At 41.4% G+C, this 20038-nt stretch overlaps 1 pseudogene; it reads right to left on the reverse strand.

Moving 5' to 3' along the window:
• Positions 1 to 404: 404 nt before the first annotated feature.
• The window catches only part of LOC109387855 (RNA-binding protein 3 pseudogene), a 62853-nt pseudogene continuing 43219 nt past the window's right edge, over positions 405 to 20038 (reverse strand).

Below are 20038 nucleotides of genomic sequence, written 5' to 3' on the forward strand. Positions count from 1 at the left end.
AGTGACATTCACAAATATTTTTAAGAAACTTCTTTGTAATCAGTGTGGTAATCTTCAGTAAAAAACACCTCTAAGTAATCATGTCAGTTTCTTGTAGTTGCATTTGGAAATTGCTTCCTAACTATGACAAACATTGTGTATTGGTTTTTTAATGCCCCTAGATACACATTATTTCTGGAAAAAAAAATTAGCCTGGCCATTTTTTTCCAAAACCAATTCTGAGAGCCCAAACTAAAAAACTGGTAAAAGGAAGAAATAACCAAACTATAAATGTGCCACAATTTGTCTTTAAATTGGAGCAAAATAAATTTTTTAAGCACATGGAGCTTTCTAAAAGGTCTTTTAAGAAGCTTCCTTGGGGAGCTCAATCCAAAAACAGAAGTTGATGTACTAAAACAGATGTCTCAGTGCAGCTCCAAAAGTGTATATAAATACAGCCATTTGGAAGGACCACCCTGGATCAGAAGTTTTATTCCTTGTGTATCTGCATTAAGAGTGCATGCTTCATCTCTGTTATCATAAGTGTCTCTGTAACTTGCTCCTGAGTAGCAGTCATAACCGCCCAGGCTGCCGCCATAGTCTCTGGACCTTCCATGTCTGTATCCATATGCTCCAGGTTGGCTGTCGTACCGGCCACTCCGATAGCCCTGGTCCCTACCACTTCTAGGGCACCTGTGACCACACCCATGGGCCCCAAAGCCACCCCTTCTGGTTCCCCGGGTGATTTGCCAGTGTGGTCCACACAGATCCTGCCACCGCCCAGACACTCCATTCATGGCTCTCATGGCCTCTGAGGCATGTTCTGGATTGGTGAACATCAATTTGGTGATGAAGCGAAAACCCCGGATCACTGAGTCTCCCGGTCCTTGACAATCACCAGCAATAGGCCCGAAGCTGAAATGATCTTCCGGAGCCTACTCATCGGTGTTGAAGTTGAGCCCTCTAACCAAGAGCTTCCCTTCTTCAGAGGACAAAGCAGTGAACTAGAGTCCTGGAGATTCAGAAGTAAAAATGCTGAAGGTACAGCTACCACCAAGGGGCTGAGCTTGATTGCGTTTCTTTTTTTCATCCTCACCAGACTTCTGAATGTCTGGATTTAAAAGCCTAGTTCACTAGCTTCTTAAGGGTTAAAGTCCCATCTTCTAAGAGGAAAGACTAATTTATTGAGAGATTGACTTGTGTTTGTTATGACGCTATTTTTAACCTCCTCCCCCTTCAAACAGGTTTTGTGTTCCTTTTTCTGGAAATGGAAAAGGGAGCCATCTGCGGGAAGAGGAAGGGGAGGTTATTGTCATGGGTGGAGGAAACTGAAGCTACTTGGGTCACCAGCATCTCTGTACTTCTCGTCAAGCCCAAACTCACCAATGACGATACTGTTTGTCTTAGAGGGCAGAGAGAGAGAGAGAGGTGTCCATACAGTTGCAGAAAGAGAGAAGAAGAGAACGGATGTCCTGCAGACTGGGAAAAAGGGGGAGGTCTATAGGTTGCAGAAACAGTAGAGGCCCCGCACCAGTGGGTGTCAGCATCCCAGAAGAGGAGGCAGGTTCTCAAGGAAATGGCTGTGTGTGCACCTCAGGAAAGTCGACCCCCATAAGATGGGGGCTTCCATCTTATGCAAAGATTCCTGTGTCCCACAGAACAGGCAATAGAGAGCCATCAGAATTCAAGGACTGCATTGGTTTTGATATGGGTGGTGGCTTGATAGCCCAGAGGCTCCTCATGTTCTAAACACCATGTAAGACTTCTGGGTTTTTGTATACTCTAAAGAGAAATGGAGATGAAGCCCTAATGCTGCTTTTCTAGGTAGGGAACTGGGTCAGATTTAAGTTTATTTAGATAATATAAAGAAAGAGATTTGTCTTGCAGACCCTCCAGTTTGTAGACTAATAGTCCTATGGCCATGCATGCCTTAACACAGTACTTGGCACAGGCTAGGTGCTTAGGGAATTTTTTTTAATACATGTGAAATTGCAGGTGGACATTTATGGTAGAAATGCTAATTGAGGTTCACACAATAAAGTGGACACTTGCCCCAGTAGAGATTAGAAACTATCTGGGAAGCCATTGCTTCCGTGATGAACAGTAATGTTGCCACAGGGCAAATGTGTGTTATAGAATATGTAGAAAAGGGTAAACAAAATAGTGCCAGTTCAGTGTGGCAGTCTCTGTGTCACTTGCAAGCTGAAAGGATGAGTTATGCCCTTGTGTAATTTGTCAGCATTTCAATTAGAACATCATTGGTGACCCGTCCTCCTGACACAGGCTATTTTGTTCTTGCAACAAACTTGGCCATTGGCCACATTTCCTGTTATTGATGAGGCAAATTTATGTATTGCAGATATAAATTATTTAATTGCAGATATGAATGATTTAATTGCAGATTAGATAAATATGATGTAGACATTCCCAATCACATAATTATTCAAAAGATGATAATAATTTTGTCCCATTTGTCAAATAACGTTACTGCATTTTAATTTACATTTTCAGAAGATTTACTTAACCAAGTTCTAGGAATTTAGACAGAAACAAGCCATCTTAAATCCTTTCTGGAATAAGGCAGGATATGAATAAACAAACAAACAAACAAACAAACAAACAAACAAACAGACAAGAGCAGATTGTCCCTTTTACTGATATGATTTCTTTCCTCTAACGATTTCTTTTTTTTTTCTTCTAAAGAAGAATGTGGTATAGTTGAGGTGACTCACCAAAATTAATTAGAAAAAACATACAGCAACTGTATCCTGATTAAGGACTAATATTTTAAGATCCACTTGTTTGGAAGCTGTTCTTTGACATTAAGCTAGCTCAGGGGTACTTTAAGAAAAATTCTGGTCCTGGGAGTCCTTAAACATGGGTGGGAAAAGATTTCCATCTTTATTTTCCCTATAAAGAAATTTAGCCTATTCTTCACTTGGAAGTGTAGGCATCAAATCACAGTAGTATTTGCAGCACCTATGATGTCACTGATCAAAATCTCCTTAGATCATGCTGGAACATGTGTTAGTAAAGAGGCATGACCTTCTGTGTTGCAGTTATGTATTTTTAATATTGATTTGCTTTGTAGTCCTATGTATTTGACTTTATGCATTTAAAAACATTCTGAGAAGGTCCCATAGGTGGCACCAAACTGTCAAAAGGGTCCATGGCAGAGAAAAAATTAAGAACCTTGGCTGTATACGAGGTTTCAGGAGGGAATCCTGGGTTCAGAGCCTCATCGGTGAGTGGCAGAGACCATATTGTATGCCTTTGTATTCCCACACTTATAGTAAGTGCTTAATAAATACTTGCTAAATATTACATATATACATGTAATACTTGTTAAATATTAATATTATATATATATCAGCATATAACAAATATTACAGACTTTATATTCCTCTCTTAAATCAGAAAATTATTAAGGTGATGTGAACATGTTCTATCTTTGTGCTTAATAATTTTTTGGTCTGGTAATGAATTCCTTAAATTCCATTTTTAAAACACCAATGCATGCACTGATCGTTTTAATATTTCCAGCAAATCATTTCGCTTATATAACATACGTATAAGAGGGTGAGAAGGAAACAAATGCTTTAAAAGTTCTGACATGATTTTCTGCTAGGCCAACTGCAATTTAAATCTGTGCCACGTCTTTCACAGATCAAACCCCAGGCATTTGTTCATTGTCATAAAGGAGAGAATGGGTGAGTTTTTAATGGGAAAAAGTAGAGAAAGCTTATTTAGCAAGGGTCTCTTTTAATCAGGGAGACACAGCCTTGCTGGGAAACATTTTTTTTCCCACCTGAAACAAAAAGGCCAAGGGGAGGAGTAGATACAGTGAAATGTCCCCATGGGTTGAGGTGTCCCCTTGCCTAGGGGAGCCATCGATGTCAGCAGGGCTAGAACCATGCTGCTGCCCAGGGTGGAGAGCCTAAGGCCTTGTATTAGTGTTCTGTAACTGCCATAATACAATACCACAAACTTGGTGGCTTAAAGCAATATACAAATTTACTATTTTATAGTTCTGTACGTCCGAAGTCTGGCACAGATCTCACCGGCCTAAAATCAAACATTGGCAGGGCTGTGTTCCTTCTGGAGGGTTTGGGTGGCATTTCTTCTCTTGCCCGTTTTTTCAGCTTCCAGAGGCCAGCAGCATTCCTTGGTTCTCGCCCCCTTCCTCCATCTTCAAGGCTAACAAAGGTGTCAAGTCCTTTTCATATTACAGCACTCTGACCTCTTCTGCCTCCTTCTCCCACTGAAGGACTCTTGTGATGACATTGGATCTACCCAGATAACCCAGGGTGGTCTCCCCATCTCAAGGCTCTTAACCTAACCACATCTGCAAAGTGCCTTTGCCGTATAAGGTAACATATTCATAGGTCCTGTGAATTGGGACATGGCCATCTTTGGGTGAAGGGGTCGTCATGCTGCTACCGCAGCATTCACATGCATGAGGCCTAATCTTGGGCCAATAGATGGCTTTAGAGAAAAGTGGCGACCTCAAGAAATGAATTCAAATTTTGGGCAATAAGTCGCTCAATTTATCATAGCCTGGTGGTTAGCTAGCAATGGGTTCAAAACATGAGGGCAGAGAAGGGGACAGGAAGTTTAAAAACAGGCATAGAGGAGTGCTGGCCTTTCTGCTATGGAGTACAGAGCCTTAAAGGGAGCAAAGGCACAGAGGGGGAGAGAAGTACAAATAGAAAGATGACCACGGTAGAAGACTCACTGTCACAGGGTCAATGGTAGGTAACAGAGAAGTCTTGTACCATAGAATTTGGAACTTAAGTCTGAGAGCACAGCACAACTGTCATACTTCAAGAGGCATTATTATCATTTGAAGGAGTCACTTATCCCCATGACACAAGTACAGAATCCAAACAAAGAACTATGCAAATGAGACTGGAGATATTGACTACGGTCCATCTTGGTTTCAGGGGGAGAAGAGCAATTTAAGAAGGCTCACAAGAGGTGTTAGGTAGATACTATATATATATATATATATGTGTGTGTGTGTGTGTGTGTGTGTGTGTGTGTGTGTGTGTGTATATATGAACTTAGTCAGCTGCTCTGTCAATATACATTTACTTAATTAATTGAGTCTTGAATGAAAAACTTCTCTATCTATGAGGACTTGAGTGAGTTCAGTTGAAAACCTGGTCACAGTTTGTGGAGCTTGCTATGTTATCTGTTTCACCAACACCAGCTTCAGGCCAGATGCTTAAACAAGTAAATTACCCTGGTTTAGATATTTCCAGGTAATTCATGCGTAAGCTTCCACTTCATAAAAGAAATAGCTATGGACCAAAGCATTATCTACATAGACTCATTAAGTATAATCTTATTACCTCAATTTGAAAGGAAAATTTAAATAGGATTGTCAAACAACTGCTAAAAATGTTGTGCATTTTGAGTGAATTATCCATTTTTATAATCTTGTTTTCATTAGCACCTGAGTAATGTTTCCTTTAATTAATAAGAAGTATTTCAAAAACGGATCAGCCAGGAACAGCTGAGGATAGATTTCATGTGCAGGAGTAGTTGATCCTTTTAAAATTCTAAGTTTACTTCTGATAATAACAGTCTGACTTCTGATAACAACAAAATGTATTTTAGTAATACAGCTTTCAAATCAATGACTTCTTGTGATTGTTTTAAACTTCTCCTTAAATGAAGACCCAAGAGACAATTTCATAATTTTCTCCTAAAAATAAGAGTTTTGCAGTAAACAGGACATTTCCAGTTGCTAAAAAACCATGTCTTTACACCCCCATAAACAAAAGCATCATGAAGTATGGTTTTTCATTTTGAGATATAATTATGATGTAGCTTCACTTCTGTTTTAATAACACATCTTACCATATATACCACTTAAACTCCTAATGAATTTGTTCTTTAAGTAAGCAAATAAATTTGGGTCAGGGCCATCCTTTCTGAGTCTCAAGAGAGAAAATAAACTAAAATGCACATAATTACAGTACTGTAAAATTGTTTGTAACTGTCTCCAATACAGGGCCCTTTAAAAACTAAAAAAAAAAACCAAAAACCAAAAACTAAAAAGGATGTCCTTTCCAAGTAATATGTTTAAATGGAACACACTTTGTATTGATGACTTGTATTGTCTGTGCCTTTGATCACCATTTAAGAGAACATGGCTTCAGGCTAGCTATAGAACACCTAAAGACAAACCTTTAAAGACTCAAGTGATATTTTGTCAAGAAAATCAAACACCTAGCCAAAGGGCATCATAAATAAATTTGATCTCTCTCTGCAGGGGGTGCCCCTGAACAGGCCATTAGAAAGCCTCTCTTTAATTCAACCCATTCTGAGAGGAAACTAATTAAACCAGCTCCCAGATAAAGTTGATTAGGCTGGAACAAGAGCTTGGAGCTCTGAGGCAAGGACTGAAACACTGTGCTGATCAGCCCTCCGGTGGGGAGAAGCCTGTGGGAAAATTCTCATGCTTGGACATAACATGATTCAATAGAGGAACTGAGCCAAGCCATTGAGAATTTATAACATCGTTTATATCAGAAGATAAGAAGGTGTGTGCTAATAATAGTGGTGCCACTCCTTTCCTGTACTGTCTCCATTTTACTTGGAGAGCTAAAATTTTAGGGACAGCTTGGTTCAGTGCAATGCCCCTCAAATGATCTGCAGGGCAGATCAGTTTTTGTCTCGGCTTTTGTTTTCCAGCGTCATGGACTAATACTTTCACAAAATACAATATAAGTGTATTACTAAAATATGAAGCAACAAAGCAAAAGACATACAACTTATAAGCCTCAATTTTTTATTCTTATATTCCACAGGTATAAAATTACTCTATTAGGTGACTGAAAATGTCTAAATGCTGATCCTAATTCCTGGGCTTACCTCTGCAGACAGGCAAGGGCCTACAGACCACACTTGGTGCATAACTAGTGGGCTGGATAGACTTTAGTTTCAGACAGACTTATGCTTAGATCCAATTTGTCACTTATTATCTGTGTAACTTGAGGAAGTTGTTTAACGACATGTGAGGATAAAACACAGAATCAGCACACACTTCCTAATCTTACTGGTATGTACTATGTAAAGGCTAAAATACTGAGATATCTTCCAAATTCCTTTATTTGTTGTTGCCACCTGGAATTTTATCGGGAGACAGACCCTCTCTAGTTTCCCCCATTTCTGTTAAGATATAATTTTAGTTCATCACACATGCTCATGAGGCCAAGGCTTGCTAACAACGTATCCCAGGAAAGGTCAAAAGCTAGGAATAATGGTTTCTGGCTGGGATTTTGGAAAAAGTCTAACCACAACAACAGCAGTAGCTAAAATGAGCAACTCGAGTTCCCAGATGATGTCTCAGGTGAAGTCGGGCTGAACTGAGGGGAGGCTAATGAGTAGTGGAGAACTCAATAAATATTTGTAGAATGAATGTTGGGAAGAATAACTTTGTGAGTTGACAACAGATTTGTCCATTGGGTGGAAATATAGGTGATGTTATTTCTTATGCAATACCATTATTATTTTATTATCTGAAGCATACTGTCTTCAGGTGTACTATCAGACACACTGACCTAGCAGTTTTCCAAGTATTTTTTAGCCATGAAACCTATCTTCCAATGCAACCTTAAGTGGAAGTCCACTGTATAAAACAGAGGAAGTCATAGCTGTGCTGGCTGAAGCAGGAGGAAGTGAAGAATTAGAGCGCTGTCTACTTTGCCTTCCTGACTCAAAATGCCTAGAGCACAACAGAGCACAATTTGAAAACCTTTGCACTAAAATTCCAGTGAATTCCATGGAAAGTCCAAATAAATGGTCAAATTGCTGAAAATAGCCAAGTGTCATTCTCATTTATTTGGCAGGTGTTCCCTTAGCTTTCAGTTCTCCATTGAGACATCTCCAAGATGTTGACATTCATTGATCCTGCCTCCCTGCAATGGACTATGATTGCGCCCTCAGTCTGTAAATTCTACTCTGCCACAAACTAGCACACTTTCTTATTCAAAAGCCCGAAAGACACTCAACTCAAGGGCTCTGCTGTATTGTTGGATCCTGAAGGGTATAGTGGACAAAGAAAGGCTAGACAAGCGCTGCATCTTCTGTTTCTGTCTCAGTCTTCAGCCTTGTCTGGTTAGAGCATCCAATGGGCCATTCCTCTTACCAACGATTGTACTTGTGAGGACGAAGGGAATAAACACATCAACATAACTGAACTTGTATCTATTTCTTTGGGGGATAAATTCACCATTAAATTCTATGTTTAAAGGTCCTCAGAGTATACACGACCACTTTGGGTTCAGTTATGAGTAAAGTCAAGGTTTATAGAAAGCTCATACATTTGGATATTTGATTGGATTTTTCTTTTTCTTTCTGAGCATATGGCTTTTAGTATATAATCATAATAACCCTCATAGCACAATTACCTCACTAAATCAATGTTAGTAAAATCAAACCACAATAGTTATACAAATATTCCAGAAACGTGCAGATGACAGCTTCCTTGTATGCATTCAGGATAAGTTATCTCTTCAACAACATCAGTGTAGTCTCTGTAAAAGTCACCCCAGCCATGTTCTTCTACCACTTTACCAGACAGTAGAATCTGAGTCAACCTCACACTCATGTTTTTAATTCAAAATGTTTAACCTTGCCCACTTACCACAGCATGATTTAGAAGCCCATAGCAAACAAGGCTCATTTTTTTTCTTAGATATCATCCTTAATATTGGGTTGTCAGAAAAGTCATGACATATTTTTGCAATGAAAAACATAGAAAAAATACGTCATGACTTTTCCGACAGCCCAATAATTTCTGAACTTGCTGACACATAAGCAGTATTACCATCAGTCTTACAAATAATTCTCTCATAGAGAATTTATTTACATTGGGCTGGATCTATAGAAATCAAATACCTAATAAAATATTAGGCAAAGAAAAGAAACTGATGCCTCAAAAATATATTTCTTTTTCTTCTATTTAGAATTTGGGAAGACAAGACAAATCCCATCTAAACTGTGAGGTGTTTTTTTTTCACCCTAATGTCACTGTATATCAAAACTCTTAATGTTTTCTATGGAACATTAAAATGCTATGTCAATTCTATAAGTCCTATCTTGATAATTAACTTCAAAAGAATGTTTGATCACAAATTTTAAATATGATCAAATACCGAATTGTGAAAGCCTGGGATTTCTAGAACTATGCTTCAAATAAACCTGCTAATAAATATGCATTACTTATAGGCGATGAGAGAAACAATGTGATACTAAACCACAAAAGAACAGCCCTATTGTTGAGCAAGGCCAAAGACTGTTGTGCAGCCTGTAGGTGCTGAATGGAAGAAGCTAATGAGAAAAAGAGTGATTGTGACAAGCAATTATGTCACCTATGTGAACAGCTTAATTTTCTAAATTAGCCACTTTGATAATTATGACATCTCATTTGTCTTTTAATTCCACAAGCCCTGAAGTTTACCTTTGATTTTTTTTTCCAATCAGATAAGAGGCTTTGATAAGCCAAGGGTCTATTATGTGTCTGAAAAATTCAGATTTCAGGCTGATTGACCTTGCTGTTTGCTTGAGCTGGAGCAAATGGCTCTTTCCACAAGAGCTCTCCAAGCCTTGCTTTCCTCATTTCTGTTTGCAATAGTGATGGAAAAATGGTGGTGTGTGTTGGGGGTGTGGGGGGTGGGGCAGATTGCAAAGCAAATTAATAGTGTCAATAGGACTGAAGAGAAAACTATTCAGCCTACTTCAGAGGATCAGAGGAAAGGCAAACTGTTTTCCGAGTACATTAAAAATCGCTTTAGCAGCATCCACTTTGCATGCATGCCCCCAAATTACCAAGCTAATTACAAATTATTCTGATGGACCCATTAAAGCATTTTCAAGATCTTCAGAACACTATGTAGTCTTGTTTTTATTGTATTGTCTTGGGAGGTTTACAAAAAGTTGCATAGATTAGAAAGACAAATGACTTGAAAGAGGAATCCCTGTGACCATTGCTAGTTGGATTTCTGAAGCTGAATCGTGTAGGAAATGGAGTCCCTGGTTTAATCAATTTGCAGGAACTTTAGTAATCAACTGGGCCCTGTGACCTCTCTTGCTTAAATGTGTTGTATTTGGCAGAAGGATGCCAAAAAGTACCAAACCAGATGAAAGAGTAATTGATTTACTCTACAACAGGGATACGTTCATATGTCCCTTCTGAGACAAGGGCTTAAGATGAGTGTTCCGATCAGAATGTGATGTCTGCACCACTTAGAGAATTCAGGAAATTATCTTAGCCCCTCATGTTAAGTCAGGGTCATAGATAGTTTGTGCTAACAGGTAGGACAGTGGCTTAAGAAGATGACCCTCAGCAATCAAGGGATGGCTTGACTGTTCACACACACACACACACACACACACACACACACACACGTACACATGCCCCTATATTCCACGATGGTCTGGCCAGACACCATCAATAAATGGATGACACTTCTACTTTCCACGTATTTTGAAGGCTTTATGTTATCTTTCCTCTTCCTTTTCTGTTCAGGGCTCCCCTTCTGCTTTATTTTAACCTGATCTCACCCAGAAAAAGAAAGATTTTGTGCGTATACCTGGGCCTCCCATATCTTAGCATAAGTATCAATTGTTTAAGCCAGTGGTTCCCAAACCTGAGGGATCAGACTCACCATACATCCCCAATACCCCCCTCCACAAAAAGGTACCCATGCTTAGTAGCCTTCAATGGGGAGTTGTGGGCATCCCAGCCATGGTCTGGAAGCCTTCTGAGTCTTTGGGACTGTGGCCAGATACTCTTAGGTTTATGCAGAATTTGCACCGGCAAGTACTCAGAATACAGTAAATGTTTTGGAGTTAAATCCCCAGCAATATGTGGCAGACCGAGAGTAGTTACCACCATTGAGGTCAGAATGAGATATCTGCTAGAAAAACGGGCAGGTACTATGAATCTGAACCGGGATTTTTTAAAAATCCACTCTCGCCCTTTTTAATATATTGAAAGTATCTATAAAGCCCTCTCATAAATAGAACTTCAAACTTATCATTAGCTTATTTATCATTTCATTTTTAATGGAGTGGGTTCTCAATATGTTTTATTAAGATATAATTTACATATAGTTAAATTTGCCTTTTTAGTGAATGGTTCTGCAAGATTTGACAAATGCATATAATTATAGAACTACCACAGATAATCAAGACCTAGAACAGTTCCATCACCCCAGAAAAGTTCCCCATACTCCTTTGCAGTCAATCCCTTCCCTTACCCTCAGCCCCTGACAACCAAATACTGATTTGTTTTGGCCCCTGGAGTTTTGTTTTTTCTAGAACGCTGTATTAATGGAACAAAGTATACAGCCTTTGACTGGCACCATACATTCGAAATTCATGCATGTTGTGGGGTGTATCAGTTCATTCCTTTCCATTGATGAGTATTATTCTGTTCTATCACTGAACCATGGACTGAAGGACATTGATGCCCCAAAGGACATTTGGGTTGTTTGCAGTTTGGGGAGATTGTAAATAAAGCCACTATAAGCATTCACGTATTTGAATTAGGATGCCTCAGAGAGACTCAGTTTCCAGATTCCAGGGTTAGTGCTAAACATTCTCACCGGTGCTCATCCCACAGAATGAATCATCCCTGCCCTGACCTCAGCCCTTCTGGACACGGGGTCCCCCAGATCTCCAGCAGAGACTTCTTTTATTTCTTGCAGAAAAGTTTTTAAAATTCACAATAAAGTCTTGATATCTTGTGTTTTCTCAGGGCTTAAGTCTCTACATACTACTTAATAAAGAAATGCGAGCAAGCCTGTCACATTTACTCATGGCCTTAGCTACATTTTTAAAAGAAACTTCTTCCTTACATGTTGAGGATTCCCACCGCTTGAGCTCGTCTTTCCTCCCTTTTACATTTGGTAGAGTGTGAAGTATGCTTTTGACCTTAGATGGCCCCAGAGAGAGACGTTAGTTCTTACTTTGGTTTAGTGTATTTTCAATTTCCAGGTAGAATGAAAATTTCACCATTTCTGAAAAATCACATAAATGACAGCTAAGAGAGAGAAAATGTCTCCAAAGAGTGCTCATGGATAAGCGGGGAGATATTGAAGTCACAGAGTAGTACATCGAGCCTTTGTAGAGGTGACCCTAGCTTTAAGGAAAGGCAGCATGAGAAAATCCCAATTAATAAGCCATGTATATCAGGTTCTGGACAGTCACCGCCATAATCATCATTTCTTTTGGAAAGCATTCACTATGCGTTTCCATTTGGAAAGAGAACTCGCTAGTTCTTCCAGTGCATTTAAAATGTCCCCCGTTCAGCTGCATATCTATTGCATCAAACAAGAGAAGGCATGATTTTATTTTTGATGCCAGTTTTATGTTCTTGGAGGGCAAGGACTGCCCATCCTCTGTGTTTGTGGGGGGGAGCTATGAAGGGGCAGTGGAAAAATAAGGATGTCTGCTAGTTTTTTCATGAGATCATTTTTCCCTTGACATGCAATTTGACGCTCAACAATTTTTCTGAAAGTCAAAAGGAGTACTACATTCCCTAATTTCACAGTGCTATAAATATCCCCTCACAAAGACTAATTGTAGAAAAGAGATGACATTTCTTTATGAAAGAATTTCCACTGGAAAGATAAAAGGAGGTCAGAACTCTTCTGTGAGACACGATTTTCAAGCATTCATAAAAATAGAAATCATCAGCAGTGGGAAAATTCTTCACGATAGACAGTCACACACATACAATATTGGAGCCAAAGCCATTTTCAGAGGTGCCAACTGTAGTTTGAATGGAACCCAGCCAAGAAGGGACTGCTGGGCATTTAGCTCAAGTGCCAATGAAAGGGAAGAGCGCGTGCACGCGCGCGCACACACACACACACACACACACACACACACACACACACACACACTCCAGCTTGTAGAGGTGTTTGCCAGGAACATTTTCGAGCTTCTGCCATCTGGGCCCTGCAGCCATCAATCAGGCTCTGTGGTGACTCCAGCTACTGAGTCCTGCTCTTAGGGGTGGGATGATGTGGGAAAAAATGAAAGAGAAAAAATTAGGAGCGCGCTTACAACAGCTGGAAGGATCTGTGAGACCACACTGAGATAACATGAGACCTCAATTCATGTGTAATGACTTTGATGCTATGAAAACGTTAAGGTGTCCGTTTGGTTTGAAAGTGACACACACGTGTTTATTGTTTTTGCCATTTATAAATCACCAGAGATGTGAAGGACAATTTACAAAACATTGAAAAAGACCAGGACCCCGTCCCACTGGGTTCATGGGCTTGCAATAATAATAATAATAATAATAATAATAATAATAATAATAATAATAATAATAAATGTGTGGACAACATATCATTAATTATTTAAAAAGTCATTTGTGGTCATGAAACTGAGCTATTACACTATGTATTGAGTCCCTACCACGTGCCAGGCAACAAGTGAGGTCTTGACGTATACGCTCTATTTTAAACCTTCAACACCCCATGAGAAAGGCATTCTCAGGCCTCGTTTAACAAATAAGTGAGCTAATCTTAGAGGAGTTAAGTGACTTTCTCAGTGCCCCACAACTTGTCTGAGACAGAGGTGGGATTTGAACCCAGGTTGTGTCCTATTTTAGACCCTGTGCTCTTAACCTCTGCTGTACTGCCTTCCATGTGACTGAGTCAGCCCTCCATAGCCTAAAAGCATCCCTGTAACCTGCCAATATTCTGCGTTTACAAGGGGCTGATAGAGCCACAGAGCACAGACAGTGGGTTTTCTGGTGCTTTCCATGCCAATGAGTCTCTTCCATCAATTCCCCAGGAGGTTGTGCTATTAGACGGCCTTCTAGAAGGTGCACAGGAGTCAGATGGCTTCTCCGGGTAATAACGCTTGCGTTGCCTCATCATCCCATACCCGCAGGGTCACGCATTGCGCCCTTGGGCAACTCAGTTCTCATGGAGAGAGTCAAGCATGGCTGTTCACTTCTTCTTTCAGCCTCATGAGGGTGAGCTTAGGGCTGGAATGAAAGCTGAAAGTAAAGATTACTTCCTGTCAGCAAATGTTCTCTCTTCGCCTCAAGTATCTGTACCCTTCCTGTTGGTTTCTTCCTGCCATACCCTCAGTTATTACACATGACAAAATGAGGGGTAGGGAGGAAGAAGAAAAAACTATGTAGGGTCAGATTCCCATTGACTTCATCATACTTGGTTCATTTCCTCTATGCTTAGAACTCCCTTTGTCATCAGGCAGAAAGGGAACCTGGGGGAAGAGGGGAAGGAGAACTGGGCCTGAAGTCATTTATAACCACAGGGAACTAGATCATTTTATACCAAAATGGTACTTCCTCCAAAAATCATCATTCATCCTGGAAGTATTTCTTATGGAGTAATATTCCTGTGTTTATGAAAGTATTGTATGCAATTGAACTTGCTTACTCTGTGATAGATTTTGACTCTCTGAAGATCTGAGGCAAGGGTATTATGCCATTATAGTGTTAAAATGCATCAGTGACTCGATCATTTGAAATGCTTTAGTAAAAGTGAATTCTGTTATATGATTCTGATTATCCAGTGTCAGACTTCATAGACTTTTAAGACATTTTCCAGTTGTCAGATATTTTTTCTGTGAGACGTTTAAATATTTAGATTCCATTCTTTCTGGTTATTCCAAATATAGGAAACAGAAATCTTAACATCAGAAATATTAATAATGTTACTCTGTGAACCGTCTTCCCTAATGTCCTTTGAAAATCAAATCATGTTCCTTGATTATGTATCAAACCTTTTTGCTTGAAGTAGTGGGTAGACACCCAGGATTCAGTTCTGTTAAGGTTAGGTGTTTGTTAAAGAAACACATTTTTTATGGCCAATTAGAGAGGGCAGAATGTGGCCCCCTGGGTTCACCCAAGGACTTCTTCCAAAGTAGTAACTATCAATAAAGGATACCCTACATGGCATTAGAGTCTGCATTTAAATACGTGTGTTTATCATACATTCCTCCATCTGTTCAGCAAAACTCCTCATCAGCATTCATGCACACGCATGACACACACACACACACACACACACACACACACACACACTGATTTTCATGGTAAAGTATTAGGAATCCTGCAGGTGGAAAAAAAATGTTAATATCTTAAGCAACTTATGCTTTCTGTTATAAATATTGCCTTTTCACCCTGGGGTTTTTCTCCCATTTTACCTAGACTATGAAGAACCCATTTCCTTCGAGGGGGGGTAGGGAGTGGGGGGAGGGGGAGAGGTGTCTTACCCCTGTAAAGTAGAGGAAAGGCATTTGATACTCCAAAAAGAAGACTCAGGCCTGAGTTGGATGAAGCCTCTCCCCCCGGGGCATATAAACATTCACGGGTAGAGGGAGTGCAGAGAAGGGAAATGAGGGAATTGGATTCAGAGGGTCCCTAAAGAGAGGAGCAGAATCAGAACGGACAACCCCCTCTCCCCCCATTTCCCTACATTGTGCTCCCCACAGGCCAGGGAGGCTCCTGGGCTTCAGAGCAGTGCAGTCATGCAGGACCCTGTGCTGAGAAAGGGCCTGTCGACACTTAGGATTTAACGCTCTGCGGCTGCTCTCTTAGAATTCTTCTTATCTTTGATGTGTTTTGCTGGTGAAGGCTGATGGGACAATGGGGCATGTGTTGGGGACCTGGAGCCTTGATTCATGCATGGTCCCACTTCCGGCTGCCTCCCCTCCTCTCTGAGATGGATTCTCAGACACTCCCTCGGGCCCTGGGCTTCCCCAACATCTACCTTCTAGTCTCCCAGCAACTTCTACTGCCCTCTACCAGCAGTGGGGGCCTGGGAGTGAGTGTGGGTGTGGGGAGGGCCAGGGCCAGTTATGTGTGCCCCAGGGAGGCTCCCGGTAAGGCACAGTGGTGGCTGTCCTGGCCCAGGGCTAACAGTGCCACATGCCTGACAGCTTCTTACCCACGTCCCAGCCAGGTACCTAGCCCATCCTGGCATGGACGTTGCAGTTCCTGGGGTGTTGCCATTCAACAAAGGTTGAAGTGGCAGGTTTCTGGAAGGAGAAACTGAATTCCTCATCTTTGGTCTGGCATAGTCTGTCAGACTGGCTGCTGGTGGAAGGGGGAACCTGGCAGCCAGAGGGTTGCAGTCTGGACAAGGGCCCAGGCTCCTTGGGCCTGTACCCCCCTAGGAGTACCGCTGCACCTGAGGAAGCACACAGCTGAAGAGAAAATTAAAAGCACCATGACAGGTTTAGAGAGAGACTGCGGAAGAAGTGAGCACGTTACATATTAGTACCTTTAAGAGTACGTTTTTCCTATTTTTGAACATAGGTGGCACTTTCATTTCCCACTGGTCCCCACCCATTATGCAGCCGGCCCTGCCTCTCAGTGCCCCGGCGACATCCAGGGGCATTAACGTGAACTCCCAGCACAAGTGACATCTGTCAGTTCCCTGAGATCCTGTTTGTCCCTCGTGGAGCTTAATCCTCCAGGACAGCCCCAGCAGGCCCCAAATCCTGGGTGGGGGGTGGCGGTGTGGAAAGAAAAGCTCTCCTTATATTCCAACCCATTCTTTGGTGTGACGGAAACTAACCAAATCACAATACAACATGACCAGAACACAGCTAGACAAACTTCCAGGCACAACACTGGTAGGAAGCTCTCCCATCACATCTCAATGTATCTCTTGATGTTTATTTCCCGAGCAGTAAGTATTGTTGAAGAGTATTTTATTTCCTGGTAAGATTTTTTTCCCCCTCTAAGGATAAGACAAGATATGACTTGTCCCCTACTTACCTAAAGCAAATGTGAAGAAAATTAGTGAGATCCCAAAGACCCCAAACCCAATACTTGAAGGACAAAGTTAGAAGATGATTGATGGATCAATCAAGATATGTTTAATTATTGAGCATCTATGATGCACTCAGCATCCCAGAAGAGACTGGAGGGGGAGGCCCAGGGCACGCGCAGTATACTAATTTTCTATTGCTGCATGAGGAATTGCCACAAATCTGCACCTTAACACAATGCACATTCATCAGCTCAGGAGTCTGGGTACAGTTTACTTGGGTTTTCTGCTCAGGGTCTTACAAGGCTGCAGTCAAGGTGATGGCTAAGCTGTGTTCTCATCTGGAGGTTTGACTAGGGAAAGATCTGTTTCCAAGATCCCTCCAGCAGTCGGCAGCATTCATTCTCTTGTGATTATAAGGCTGAGGTTCCTGTAGTTTTGCTGGCTGGCCGTCCGCTGGGGACTACTCTCAGCAATGGAAGGCAGCTGCCGTTCCCTGCCAATGGCCCCCTTCCCAGGCAGTTCACAACTCGGCTGCTGGCTTGCTCAAGGCCCGAAGAATTCCATCACCTTTGCCATATTGTATTGGCTGGAAGCAAGTCACAGGTCCCACCCACACTCAACTAGAGGGGCTTAGGGTTACACTGGCTTGACAGGAGGGAGCAGAGATCACCTGCCACCTTAGGATTCTGCCTACCACAACTGAGGCCGTTTCCTTTTTTTAGTGAGCTTACATTTTAGCCAGAGAGATAAGACTAACACTTCTGAATCATGGAGACACAAAACTAAATGGTTCTGTGGCTTCCAGAAAGAAATCCCTACCTGCCCCACCACACATACTCTCTACCCCACCTCTGTTTTAATGATTCTGATAAGGATTAACTAAGGAGTGATTGGAAAGTCCTGGGCCAATTTGGAGGTCAAATATAAGTAAATTACTTAGTCATTTGTGCCACCAGGTGGCTTTTGAGAAATTGCCTTCTCTGGTGCCATAGATTATTCTATTTTTATAACTTAAAAGGGGAAAAGTGTCCTTCTTCCTCTTTCTTATGCCCAGGCCCATGGTACCCTCCAAAGGAAACTGGGTAGTGCTCATCTGCACTGCTCCTGGTTGTCAGCTCTCCTGTCCAGCCGTTAATGTAGCGTGCAGGTAGAAAGAAAGAGTCCACCGACTCCCCGACACCCAGTACAGACTGGGAGCCAGCTGTCACTAGGGAGGTTTCCTCCAGAACTTGGTGGAGGTAGGTTTGGGACAGGATCAGAATTCCTCTGCCAGGCCAGAGAATACTGCAGCATTCCAGAGATACCAAGCCAAGGGCCCAGAAAATTCCTGAGTGGTAAAGATGGGAATGACTTGCAAAGTGGAATAGAGGGAGTGGGGACATATAAGGAAGGACAAGCTCACATTAAAGGTCTCAGATTTTCCATCCCAATCGAATCCGGAGCCCTGTGAAGACAAGGCTGATTCCTGGCAGTGCTTCTGAGGTGGGGTAGCTCGACCACCCTGAACTACAGAGAGGACTTTTTTTTTTTTAAGATTTTTATTGGGGAATTGGGGGAGGGGAACAGTGCTGGGAATTGGGGGTAGGGGAACAGACAAGTTGCTGTCCTTTTGTTCTTCAGTCTAGTTGTGGAGGACGTTGCTTCACTGACCCAAGTTGGCACCATCATTGCACTCTTCCCAGGCGAGGCAGATCAGTCGCCGGCTTCTGGACGCCGCTCACTGCGGCTGCTGGCCGCTCACGCTGGCTGCTGGCTACACACGGTAGCCCATGCAACCCACTGCAGCAGGGGCTGCAGCAGAGGGTAGCGGGCAACTCACAGCAGCCCAGCTCCAGGTCGAGCTGTTGTTCACCATCTTAGCTGTAGAGGGCCGTGTCACTGGCCCTCATATGTGGGATCCGAACTGGCGCCCCCTGGAGTCCCAAGCCAGCTCTTAACCAACGTGCCGCTCGGCCGGCCCTAGAGAGGACTTTTATAACAGCAAATCCTGTGGTATATAAGTTACTCAACCCAATCATTGCACTGTACTAAAAATGTATTTTCAGTTAGAGAATATATACTGATAAATTCAATCCAGGGTTTTGAAAATCTTTTAAGTCAGAAACTTATTATTTAAGCAAAAACTGGAACATCACTTAGTTTTCCAGGGCACCTTTTATTTCCATTGATTAAACAATTGACTTGTCCAAGATTCACTCCATGGATGGTAACTTATACACAGAATCTTGGAAAGTTTTATTTAAAAATACATAATGCAGCCATAATTTATCTCCTGCCACAGAACAGAGTATTAGACATTAGGTAGGTTATGCTGTAGCATATAAAGTGTTTAGGCAGATTTCACCATCTTGTTTTACCCACAGAAAACCAGCACAATTACACTAATTTACAGCAGCACCCTCTGGAATTGTTAACCTTGCCCCATGCATGTTTTGGGCGAAATCTTTATTCAGTAGCCCTCTGACAAGCTTTTCTCCTACCACAGATTACACTTCATTCCTCACTTTCATTCAATAATTATTGAGTGCTATGTAATGGAAAATGTAATAAACGGTAAGTATGAACAGAAGCCACCCCCTTGCAACTTGTATGTTAGACCAGAGCAGCTTTTTGCTTGGTAGTCACTTTTCTCTCAAGTCTTGTGTGATGGAACACTTAAAGGAAGCGATTTGCTCATATTTCAGCCATAAACACACACCTTTTCATTTAGGAGTTTTTGTAATGATTTTTCCGAAGGTCAATCACTAAATCTAAAAACTTACTGATCTTGTTTCATACCATTGTGACTTTCCTCATCAGTCCCTCCACTGTCTTTCGCAGGGCTGAATCAAGCATGATATTCTTTTTATTTGTATTTTTGTTTCATTGTTATCCTCTTAATATAAACCTCTTTGATTGCTATCAACTGTAAAAACTGTTCCTGGCTGAATACAATAGATGTACCACTGAAGAACTGCATGCAAATTGAATTTTTGTAAATTGAATCACACTTAGACTATAATTTCAGAAGTACAGTTCAAAAGAATGAACACTGCTTCAAGAACTGGTCAAATAATTCCTCATGCCTATTTGGAATTATTAAATGAATATGCCTGCAGCTTTTCACTCTGTATAGAACATATAAAGTGGGATCAATAGATGGGACATAGAAAAAAATCCACTGTCTAACATTTTACCTGAGTATTGAACAGATTTTTTTCTGGAAACCCAACCTGAATTTCAAATTTAGGATGCTGAAGTCAAGTTGGTGCTTTCTCTGACTGTGGTTGATTCAA

The sequence above is a fragment of the Hipposideros armiger genome, unplaced genomic scaffold (assembly GCF_001890085.2).
Source record: "Hipposideros armiger isolate ML-2016 unplaced genomic scaffold, ASM189008v1 scaffold_171, whole genome shotgun sequence".
Classification (NCBI taxonomy): Eukaryota; Metazoa; Chordata; class Mammalia; order Chiroptera; family Hipposideridae; genus Hipposideros; species Hipposideros armiger.